A 12,645-nucleotide genomic window follows, 5' to 3' on the forward strand; every position below is an offset into this window, starting at 1 on the left:
GGTTGAGCAGAACATTGGTGCCTCTCCAGGAAAGCAAGGAGGAAGATAAAAGATTTCTGGAAGTTCGGAAGCCTAAGGAATAGGGACACTTTCGGGATATACCGTTTTCTTCGGCTGCCTTTGATCTTAATCATAAGAATATTTTTCATTCCTATCATGAAATCTTACCCCCTTATCTGATAAACTAATCAGCAGCCACATCAAATTTGTGTGTGCCCAACTTTCCCCTATCTTGACCAAATACAGGAAATGAATCACCCCGCATAGCGCCCAGAGATCAGCCAAAGCAATCTGTAAGTTGTGCAATTCTGTCCACCGCTCTCAGTCAGCTCTTATGTAGTTAGCAAAAGATTTCAAGAGATGCCTCATTCACACACACACACACACACATGCACATACACACGCACACACACAACTTTCTTAATGTACTTGGGGGCTTTGATTTTGCAATCTCTTATTCTGAGACAAGCAGAAAATAGTAACTCTGCATGTCTTTTTTTTTTTTTTAATTGTTGTTAGTGCTTTGTTCTCATATTCAAATACAGGGGACAGACTTTAATAGGAAAATGTAAAGGATCAAGTCTTTCCTTGTATACAGACAGCATGGCCCCCCCCCACAAACACACACATATACTATAAAACCATGTGATCATACATTGGTGGCCCAGGTAACCCTATTTTTTTTTTTTTTTACAGAGGATTAAACAATCTGAAGGACGAGAGAAGATTGCTTTTCCTGAATCACTTGGCCAGCTATTGGCGATGACTAAGACCAGACCTCGGTGTCAGATATTCTGTTTCATTCTTGTTTACTGAGCTATAGTAATAGTGGAGTCTCACGATGCTTTCCATTTCTAAAGCTCTTTTAAAAGCACCCAAAGTAAGCAGGTATATTATCTTTGTTAAGAGATGGTATGATGTTCTCTCTAACTATACTTGTCGCTGAATTCAAGTACAGGATCTTTGTGTCTCTGTGCCATTTTAAAACTTAACTTCAAAAGCATACGAGCTAGACTTGATAGTAAACTGTAAATGGAATTTAAAGGCAAATTCAATTTTCTTCTTAGAACTGTCATGAACTTCAATTCTGCTGGCCATATTTCATTTGTCACAGGATCTGAAATGAGTACATATTGTGTGCAATTGTGTAATGTAGTTGTCCTAAAAATTTAATGCATTTACTTTTGAGTACCATTTACAGATTGTTTCTCTAACACGAACAACCTGAGTTATTAAAGTTTAAAAGTGCACAAGGCCCTTACAAATACTGTTTATAGCTCAAGCACAGAGCACAGGAATTCTGGCTAAATGACCTCCTTTTGCTGCCAACCCATTCTCTATCATTTTAGACAGTCTACTCATCAAGAGCTGTATGTTGCTTTTCACTGAAAAGCAGACAATTTTAAACTCTCGTATTTAGTAAGTAACTGGTGTTAAAAGGCATAGCTATATTTTTAAGTGGCTTCCTGTTTAGAAAACATAGATAATGTCAAGAACTAATAGAGTGATAAAAAACACTAAAGAAGAGAAATGGCAACACATCTGACCATTCAGATAGCAATGTCTTTCAGCAGTTACCACTTCAGATTCCCTGATTTCATCATTAAATTTTACAAAAGTGCATGTCATGTTTCCTGAACACTCTTTGCTCACATGGATATTGCCTTCTCCAAGTTCCCAACGTGTCTGAAAATGAGACTGCATTCAGAGACCTGGAAGACATCTAGTTTATCTATGGCCAGTGCTGAGCCTAGAACTCCGGGCCATTCTCTTCCCACTTCCTTTCTGAGATGGGTTTATCACATAGGTTGAAGGAGAAATCATGTCTAAGGGACAGAGAAGGAAGAATCAGAGATGCTTGGAGTTTTAAACTTGATTGGCTTAGAAAGAAAATATGAAGGAATATAAGTTTCGTATTGCACATAGTGAGTTTGAATTGATAGATTTGTTAATGTTCATAAAGGCATTTGGGGATGAAAGGTGCTAAGTATTACTCTTAGTTTTTTTTCTGTTCTGCTCATAGTGGATCTTGCATACAATAGAACGAAATACTATGATGAAAGACTAAAATTTTTTGTAATATGTAGTCCTTAGCTGATGCTGTTGCTAGCTAAATGGCCTAGAGTCTATTGTAGTACCTTTTCCAAGCAAAATAGAAAATAAAAATTAAATGATTCATTTAGTAGCAGTTTATCTGACCTGCTGGTTTTGAATAGTCAAGAAGCAAGGCCCTGTGACATGTCAGTACCACCTTTGCTGAGTGAATTCAATTCATTCTGTCCCAATATCCCTTCTTGTTTCCCATTATTTCTTAAAAATAACCATTGTCAAATGAATGAATTGTTCCTCATCATATGAGTTACTAGATTTTCAACTAAAACACTTTTTTAATGTTCATGAGCTGCTTCTCTGCTCAATATAATGAATGCCCTTTATCATGTCTGTCTTCATGTTCTGCAATGAAGTTTCCCCCAGTGATTTCATGTGTATATATTCCCTAACTAGAGGAACAGATGCTACCTCCTTTACTTTCTCTGGGAATCCTATTGAGAATGTTATTAATGTAACAAATATTATGTAACCCCTTATATTAACATCAAATAGACAGACAAAAATACATAAACATAACCTATACCATTTTCAAGCATTTTTCACACCAGCTAGTTCATTTAGTCTTCACTGTGCTGGTGTGTGTTATTATTTCTGCAAAAAATATCTTCTTCATATTCTTAATTTTTTTCTTTATAAATGGAAAGGAAATTCTACGATCAGTTCATGATTTATAAAATATTTGGAGAAAAAGTGAATTAGTGGGGTTTTTTTAAATAGCATTTTCATTCTAGTCTGTGCTCAAAATTGCAAGATAGAATTATTGGGAGAATATAGGCCAGGGAGGTTAGAGGTCATGTCCCAAGACTGCTCCCTGCCTTCCAATGGCTTTGTGATATAAGTGAAACAGACAGAAGTCCCTAAAATGAGTGGAGACAGACTGTCTTGTGAAATCAGACCAAGCCACACTTCACTGTGCCCATTCTTGTTCTCCCAGTGATGGTAAGGACTAGGTGGAAGATGGAAGTGGGAGGGAGAAAGAAGTGAGAAAAGCTCCTATAGAAGAATGAATCCTATTAATGAATAGAAATAAAAACTGAGAGTAATAACTACATAAAACTGACTAACTCATTTCTCTTTATTATCATGATTTATTTCACATTTCTCATTGAACTCTGAGCTTCTTGTTATAATGACCCACTTAGGGGGATAGACTAGTTAGTTGAAACCTAAAATTCATTCTTCCCTTCTTTCTTAGTTCCAGAATCCTTTATGGTTGGATGAGTAACATCAGAGTAGTCTGTATTTTCCAGCTTTCCTTGTAACTAGATAGGCAACTATGTTCTGGCAAATAGGATGTGATCAGGCAAAAGGAAAAGCTATTAAAAACTTTCCCTCCTAGATGCTAGCTAGCCTGGTGGAAAGTGAAAACCAAAATAGCAAAGACTGCTGTGCACTGGTGGCTCATGAGTGTAATCCTAGCTACTCAGGAGGCTAAGATCTGAGGATCAAGGTTCAAAGCCAGCCTGGGCAGGAAAGTCTATGAGACCCTTATCTCCAATTAACTGCCAGGAAACCAGAGGTAGCAGTGTGGCTCAAAGTAGTAAAGCATTAGCCTTGAGCAAAAGAGCTCAGGGACAGTGCCTAGGCCCCAAGGTCAAGCCTGATGACCACTCCCTGCCCCCAATAGGAAAATTACTATGGGCCTCCTGATTTTGTGGAACTCCTACCCTCTAAACTGCCTAACATTGGTCTAACTTTGACAAGGAAATAAGTGTGTTTAAACTGTGTAGTTTGCTTATACAGCTGAAACGAATTCTAACCAATATATACCAGCAGATAACAGCCGTAGCACTTCTGTGTACATCCTTCTGTATTAACTCCGTGTAGTTCACAGGAATATAGCAAAATTGTGAATGTTCTTTTGTTTTTCTCTCCCTTGTCTTTCTAGAAACTCTGCCTTGTCTTCCTCTTTGAAGACTCTAACTACTCCATTGCTACTACCCCTCAAAGCTCCAATCTTGCCTCTTCCCAATGCCACTGACTGGAAAGAGCTCCCAAATTCACAGAAGTCCTAGACTCTTCAGACGCTTTTCCCACTGTGTTTACAATTATTCCCTCAGGAGCACATGATGCTAAAGCAGAACCAGGCAGCTTAGAGATAGACATATGCTTGACACTGAAGAAAAGATGCTGAATGAACCAGTTGACCAACTGACTAACCATATACAGTACTGTGTGTGTGTGTGTGTGTGTGTGTGTGTGTGTGCGCGCGCGCGTGCACCAGTACTGGAGCTTGAACTCTGGGGTGGGGGTGCTGTGTCTTAGAGCTTTTTTCTGCTTAGGGGTGGCAGCACTCCATCACCTCAGCCACAGTGCCACACTGTGAGGCACCAACTCTACACAGTACCGCGGGGACATGCCATTCAGAGAAGGCAACATAGTTGTGCAAAGTCTTCCTGAAACTGGACCGTGATGGCAATTCAGATTCTGCTGCTCAGGGACAATGTAATCTATCTGGGAACAACTTCGGAGGCAAAATGCCAAGCAAAAAGTGAGATGGAGTGTTACCAATAATTTTTTTTCTTTATCAAAGTCTCATGCTGACCTTGCTATCCATGACCTTTGTCCTTTAAAAAGGTTTAAAAAATATCCCTAGTATGGTACTCAAAAGAAAAGGAAGACAATAAGAAGGGGGAAATTTGACTTTGCTCTTCACAGTTTCCTTGAGGAGTTTCAGTCATTTTATTGTGCAGCCTCAGTGCTTTAGCGATGACCTCTGTATACCCCAAGGTCAGGTCAGCTTTGTGTATGGCTTATGGATTAAACCCTTCGCACCATGCTAGAGCCTGAGCTTTAACTGCTCTCCAGAGCACCCCCCCCCCCCAAACCTGCATATGCTTTTCTTTTGCTTCTTTTTCTTCTGCTTTACGGGGCATGGGAGGTGGGGGAAGCTCCTTTTTAAACCTAAGGTTCAAAAGACAGAAGCTAGAATTTATGCTGAAGTGGAGTAACAGGCTTTGGAGCTGAACAGTGGCCTAATGCAGGTGAAAAGCATGTATTGATTACTTAAAGAAAGTTAAAATAAAAGCAATTTTTCTCCCCATTTCAGCACATTGCAGCTTTTGGCCTATCCACTCACAGCTAAAAAAGCATTCTTTCCTGATAATCAAGCTTCAGCTGTCTGAATTTCAGGCCGAACCTCTCCTCCTGAGCTCCGCTGAAGAGCTGCTTTAATTAACCATTATACCACAGATGTTATTGATTTTTTTTTTTCAAATCTGGTTGAAACATCATTGTGCTGGATCATGGCCAAAACTAAGGCCTGAATTTGTGTGTGTGTCTGTATGATGCTTTTCTCCTTCTGCATACCTTATTAGTCTCCATGTCTGTTAAGTGCAATCCTTAGTATTAACTCAGAAAATATAGAATTGATTTTTTAGCTCAGCAGTCGTGATCTAAGGGCTCCTAATTTGAAATCTGAAAACCTCGGTCACTGAGGAAGTCTTTCTGCTGTTACTCTACACTTCCTCGAAGTAAGCTTTTTATTCTTTAATTTAAAAAAGAAATCTCCCCCTGTCTTTGACTTTTCCCTCACACATATTGGAAGGTTTCATGGGACCACGCTCTTTGGGAGCCTGTTTGCTGTGCAAGGCCCTCCGAGCCTGTCTTAAATGAATGACTGCAATGTGCAAAATTTTGAAGTGTCGCCATACTTTTCCTATTTTGCAAGAAAATTTGGAAGAGCCTGAGCAGCATTTTCATTGAGCAAATTACAGGATATCAGAAATCGTTTTCAACCGAACCTTCCCAGGGATGACAAACTCAAGGACTAAACAATCACAGTAGGTTCCTCAATTCTGATAAGGTTTCTGTGAGTTTAGTGATACGTTCTTTAAATGTAATTTGAAGCTTTTAAAATACTGTAATGGCAGCTCTTGACCTTTAAAAATCACATGGAGCAAGAGGTGGTGAAAAATGTTTATTTACTCTGCATTAGTGCAAAACTCTCAGTCCTTCCTAGAACCGGTAGTTCCTTTATACTGGGGAACTCACGCATGTCACCCCCATTCTTTCAAGGCGAACCAGACAGGCCTACTTGAGCTAGAGAAACAATGGCCTGGAGTGGGCCCTATGCCTCAGTGGCGAACAACAATGCAGGCCTCTTGACTAATTCTGGCGTCGCGAGTGGGATCTCGGCAGCTCACCACGTCTGCTGAACAGAAGTTGGAAAAAAGAAAAGATCATCTTGTAAACAATTAATTAATGTTTGTCATGAATTATCATTTTTACTTCCTTCTCAAGAGGCTCAAAGGGAATAAAAAGGCATTTTTGCAGGTGGTGGCATTCAAACTAAGGGCAATCAAAGGGTTGAGAGCCGAGGCACAGCACTCGGAGCCGCTAAGGGTGAATGGTGCTAGGATTAGAGCACAGCGGGGGGTTGAGGGTTTCAGGTGTGAAGCTTAATGTTTGTGATCAGCAAAAAAAGTCTTGAATTTATCTAAACTGCTCTTCTGCTAACAGTACTTCTAGCACATAAATGTTCTGAAACTGACAAGTGTTCTCATTGCTCTTCTAATGCAAACATGATCTGCATTTGAAAGATGCATCCCTTTTGCCTAATTTAGAATGTGCATCACAAAGAGCGTTAGATGATGACCCCACAAAGAGATAACACACACACACACACACACACACACACACACACTCCAGACGTGCATGGTGTGTGCGTGTATATACACATGCAAACTACTTCTTTCTTGCCTGGATGATCTTCAATGCTCCTAGCAAGAATCCTACAGAATTGTTTTCCTCTAACTTTCTAAACCATAAGTTTAGATCGAAGCAACTCAACAGCTATCTGACCAGAAAGTTCCTCTGATACTTCAACAATAATTCCTTTTTTGAGCAATTGCCTAGAATTTTTTTATGCTAGGTTTCAATCTATAGACTTTACCCTGTCTATACCCTGTCAGTAATAAAATATTGAAGGGTATTGAGTATATAAATGAAAATACCTAGCAACCAATGATATTAAATTTCCTAAAGAATGATGAGTAATGTTTAGGTCCCTAGAACAAACAACCTAGGTGGGCACCCTTGGTGTTGTTACTATTGTGTTTAGCCTGATAAATGAAGCTGAGGATAAATTTATGAATCTTCTCCATGGTCTGCCAAAGTCTAAGTATTCCGTTTTTCCTCTATAGCATCAATAGATGTCACCTACTAAGAGAACTCTAAAAAGAAACACTACGGTTCATGAGATCTCACTTAGGAAAATGAGTCATAAGAAAAAGTGGGAAGGACCAAGAGGACTCTGAGATTCTTGAGTTTTTAATGTAACCCTCCAAAATGGTCTCTTCTCCACAGTTGTCAGCCATGCTCTGTATTCTGTATTTCCTCTGTAGTATTTGCTGACTGCCATGCAATACATACTGGGTTTTAGGGCATCAAGCCCAGAAGTTCTGAGGCACATGTGATATGGGCAGATGTTTGCTTCCTTTTACCTCAACTGTTCATTTCATTTTGAGGCTGTGGTCAGCATCTTAGACCATGTCATAAGGTTTCCCCTTAAATTCAAATGTGAAATACAGATCTATGGACTTAAACATAGCAAAGACCCCCAGAAACCATAGGTGTGTTTGTCTAGGCAGAGAAGGGCCATATTGGAACATCTTTCTATTGGTGACCTGGAAGGAGATTTAGAAAGTCTAGAAAAGAAAGGGACCCAGAAGGGGGAAAAAGGAAGAAGACAAAATGGTGATAAATTATAGATGGCAAGGAACCATTTTTGGCGTAATGCCTAAGGGTCGGTGAAATGGCTTACAAATCATATACATAATAATAAAAATTATAAATTAAGATAAGTGGCTTTTAAATTATGTAAATTGCAATAAAATATAAGTTAAGTTATATAAATTAATTTCTCCAATATTCAAGGAGTTTCAAAGCTACAGGTTTCAATTGAGCATTGAGTTTGTTTCCCCACTTGGAAAAGATGGTAAAAATGTTATTAAAAGCCTAATGCCAACTACACTAGACTACACTTAAAAGTAAATAGATAAAAACGAAGTAGTCGTGGTTGTGTTTTGACTGAACAAAGAGAATAGGGTTCCTGACACCCCTATACCCAAAGGAGCACCTCAGTTCTGAAGACAGGGGTTACCTCAGGAGCCTTTATGCTTATTGGTGTGCCTAGTGATTTACCTGAGGCCACATTGTCTCTCTGAATCTACTACCTCTCCCAGAACAGTGCTCTCTGCATGGTGTTGTCTCCCAGATAGTTCATTTGTTTGGGGGACAGGAAGTGTACTTTTCTTGCCTGCCTGCTTCATGCCAGGTTCTAGACCCCATGCCACATGGTCCTCTTCATTTCATGTCAGACCATTGAGATAGCACTTATTAGGGATTGAGCCCCAGGGGTTGGAAAAAAACTCCCAGAGTGAGAAATTCAAAGCCTGTGGGGTTTTTGTTGGTATTGGAACAATTAGCCTAGACTTGGTCTACTTCAAGATGAAGTTTTGCAAAATGAAGAATGGGTTCAAATAAATAATATTGACTTACCAACCACAAAAAAGAAAATGTGCAAAATGTCTCCCCCCCACAATAAAAAAAAAATCAGCCTGATTCCTTCCAGATAGGCATAGACTGGAAAAAGAAATGTCTTCTCTCTCTTGAATGTAAGCCGATTCTTCTAACAAGTGTTGAGCTCCACGTTGCATTAACACAAAATAACAAAGAATAGTAGTTTTAAAGAGTCTGACTTGGCATCTTTCTTCTTTCTCCTATGGCAGAAAGACAAGGATTTGGGAATAATTGCTAATGAATGCTTCCCGCCCCCCCCCCACCCCCAACCACCCAAGAACAAGTTGATGAAAGAATTAAAAATGGTTACCACTTGAACAGGCTCTCCTGGTTGGATCTGTCTTTTTCCAAAGGGATTGACCTTTCTGGGACTTGTGTCTGTGTGAGAGGTCCCACCCACCCGTTACTATTTTAAGGAGATCCGTGACAGGCTCCTTATTTGGCTCCCCCCCCCCCCCCCCCGCATTATGCCACCACTGTGTGCTAGTGCTTGAAATTAATCAAGGGCCCCTTCTGGGGAAAGGGATTCCTCTTTGAGAGAAACGGAACTGGACACTTCTCTGCCTTCGTGCATCCCTTCGCCCTGGCAGCCCTGGCTCTGCAGAGCTCGCGGAGACAAAGCCCCCAATGGGCTCGGCGGGAAAAGCTGCCCGGAGCCTTGCAGACCTGCCCCTTTGCCAGACAGCTGCTGTTTGAACCCAGTTCTGACCGTAAAATCAAAAGTGGGTCCGAGGGAAGCGGTAAACACTGTGCAATGAGCCTTTTGAAGGCAGCTGATGCCTCATTTGGGGTGACATGTTGTGGCTGATGAGTGTGGATGATGTGGGGTTTTCGATAAGTGCCTCATCAGTATCCTCATCATGCTCGTGTTGCTTCGCCGCGGCGTGTGCCCTGACTTGATTGTAATTGCCCGAATCTGCTCCCGCTGCTCAGGCGCGCACAGTAATATGCAATAAAACAGCAAGAAGTGAATGTTAACCATCTGAGTTCTGACACGGTGGCTCTGTAGTTCAAGATCTCCATTAAAGACCAGGAAAGGAGGAGGGGGGGAGGAAAGCCTAGACGGAAAGAAGGCATTGGAAAATTCCCAGGGTTTGCTTCTACGGATCAAAGGGAAAAGAAGAGAAATCATGAAAGATCTCACAGGTAGACACGAACAGGTAGTTAGTTGGCTGGCATTTATTTATAATTAATTTTTTCACACACACACACACACGCCCCAGGTGTCCCAGCGAGTTGACTCATCCCTGGGTGCACACGGTGGTCATTTCAGGATAGGCTGAGCCCTTCCAGTCCCTCAAGCCCACAGGAGGCCTCGGGGGCTTCAGGTTCTGGGGTTTACTGACTGCTGCAGACACCTGAGCACCCCCTGGTGATCTCACCCCCCGCACCTCACCTCTGCCCCCAGCTCTCTCACACAAAGCTGGCTTGGCTGTCCCTCTCGTTCTTTGTACCAGTTCCACACACCTAGGGTGGCCTCATTTCAATACTTTGAAATGAAACCTGGTAGTGTCAGGCACACTTGGGGCACCAGTTTCCTGAGAAGTAAGGAGGCTCAGGTGAAATATTTTAAATGAGGGAAAAATGGTGGATTGCAATCTACTTTTTTAATCAGATAATTTCTTTAGTTACGTTAGACTTTGGGTAGCCCGAATTCTGCTGTAGATCTAGTGATCAATATGCAAGCTTGAAAATCTAATTTCCATATTATAAGCCTACTTTCCTTAGTTTTATCCCCACCCCCCTTTTTGTTCATCTGGAAGGAACCATAATAGATTATCTTTTGTAGGTAAAAGCCACTATCCAACCTATTGTCTACTTAGGAGAATATCTTAAAGCGTCTCAAAGAAAACACCATATTCTTTGTGGTTTCCTGTTAATTGAGTCTTTTGGAGCCAGTGGCAGTGGCAACTTCAGAATGAGATTTTAATTACATATGGAAACCTTTACCATTATTTTTCATTTTAAAGAAAGTAGGGTTTGCTCAAAAGCATTTATTCTTTTCTTTTTGCACTGTCTTTTCAGAACTTTACAAATCCCATTTGTTTAGACTGTAGGTTTCCTCCTTGTGTTAAGGGGGGGGGAAAGCCTCACATCTGAAACTAATGAATTCAGCCTACACTCCCATGTGGAAGGCCCTATACAGATGGGGTTTCATTAACGATTTGAATGTCTGTATCAGTAACTACTCAAGAGAAACAATTCCTGCCACATGGATAATTAATAGACCCTTTCACAGGGAAAGACTACCTGGCTCTTGCCTAGCAAACCTGTCAGGTTTAATTTCCTCCTGACTGTGCCCGTCCTTCTAAAAGCAACCAGAAAGCTTCTCTTCTATGTCTGAGTACAAATGCTTCAGCCCACCAGGTTTGCCTAAGGCCTGGTAGCTTGAACTAGGGTCAACACAAGAAACTAAAATGATCTCACAGCCAGCCCCAGTAATGCCATAGGAGATTGCCTTTCTCCCTGCCCCAAGGACATACTTTTCTCTGATAATAACGGCCTATCCACCTTTTGTTTTTAGTCAAGATTTAACCTTGAGATTTTCGATCAAGTTCTAACTTGGGGTTATCCCATTTCCTCTTTCAAAACTTGCCCTGCCGATTCAGGTAGGCAAAGTCTTTCTTTTTAGTGCCTATCTTAGCCAAGTGTGCAGTGGTAGCAGGACTGTGCGTTCACACAGCTGTTGCTTCTTACCAGAGAATTGGCTGCATTTCAGAGGTGGCAGAGTCTGGCTCTTCTACTCAACTTGGCATTTTACTGACTATGATATATATGTATATATATATATATAATATGATTATATATATCATACGTATATCATATTTATGAGGTTGCCTTACCAGGCAACTTGCCACTGACGGATTTTTAATCTCTTAAAGACATACACATTCAACAAGCACAATTTTAAAACAGACTTCTTAAACAGATAAAAGAATAGTAAGTATATCAGAGAAACAAAAATGTAGAAACAGATTCAAGGAAAGCAGAAGTACCCTGAATCAGTGGGCTGTGTTTTGAAATGAAAGAAATGAAACCAGAAACTGTTGACACAAGCTATAGAACACCAGCAAGTTTATTCTCAGAAACTGATGCTTTTATCATTGTTCACCAAAAACTGATGATAAAGAATACGCAATGAAAGCCAGGTACCGTGAGTATTAGGAGGCAGGAAAAGGGCAGTATCAAGGTTCAAGGATACTAGGTACCCCAGAAAAATAAGTCTGGGAGACCTCCATGCAGGGCAATAAAAAGCTGGGTGTTCAGTCATGAGCTTTTCACCCCAGTTTTGCCAGAAGCAATAAACAGGACAAAGGTCCTAGGCATAAATTCCAGACCCATAAACCCCAACTATTCAAAGAATAACTAACATCAAAAAGGCTGGGCGTGTTGCTCATGAAGTAGAATGCCTCACTAGCTAGCGCCAGGCCCTGGGTTCAAACTCCAGCAACCACACACACACACACACACACACACACACACACACACACACACACACACACACACTCCAGAAAGAAATACAAACAAAACAACCCTGTAGTAACATTGAAGCATTAATAGATAAGGTTGCCATCAGTCCCAGAGTAGCCTGTAACAGGACTGCTGCCAGAATTTGCTTGCGGTGATGGGCATCTATAGGATGCACTGGCAAAGCCAGATATCATCAGCTGACTAGTGCTGTCTTTTTTCTAAGAAGCCTCAACAAATGCTGTGTGCTGTTGGGTTCTGTGTGCTGGGCTGCTGCTGTTAACGGAGAAATTGTGGATAGTCCAGAATGTAGAGAAAGGAATTAAAGCTTACTAGCTGGGCAATATAAACAGGGACAGGAGATAAGTGGATGACCAGGCAGTTGTCCGGAACCTGGACGCTTCCCATGTGCTGATTTGGTGTGGAGGTTACAGCCAGGTATTCTTCTAGATTGTAGGTTAGCTTGGATCAGAATTAACACCAGGATGTAAAACAGGTTTAAGAATTTGGTAAGCTCGCGTGGCCTGAGCCAAGACGAGTGAA

This window comes from Perognathus longimembris, chromosome 14, assembly GCF_023159225.1.
Source record: "Perognathus longimembris pacificus isolate PPM17 chromosome 14, ASM2315922v1, whole genome shotgun sequence".
NCBI lineage: Eukaryota > Metazoa > Chordata > Mammalia > Rodentia > Heteromyidae > Perognathus > Perognathus longimembris.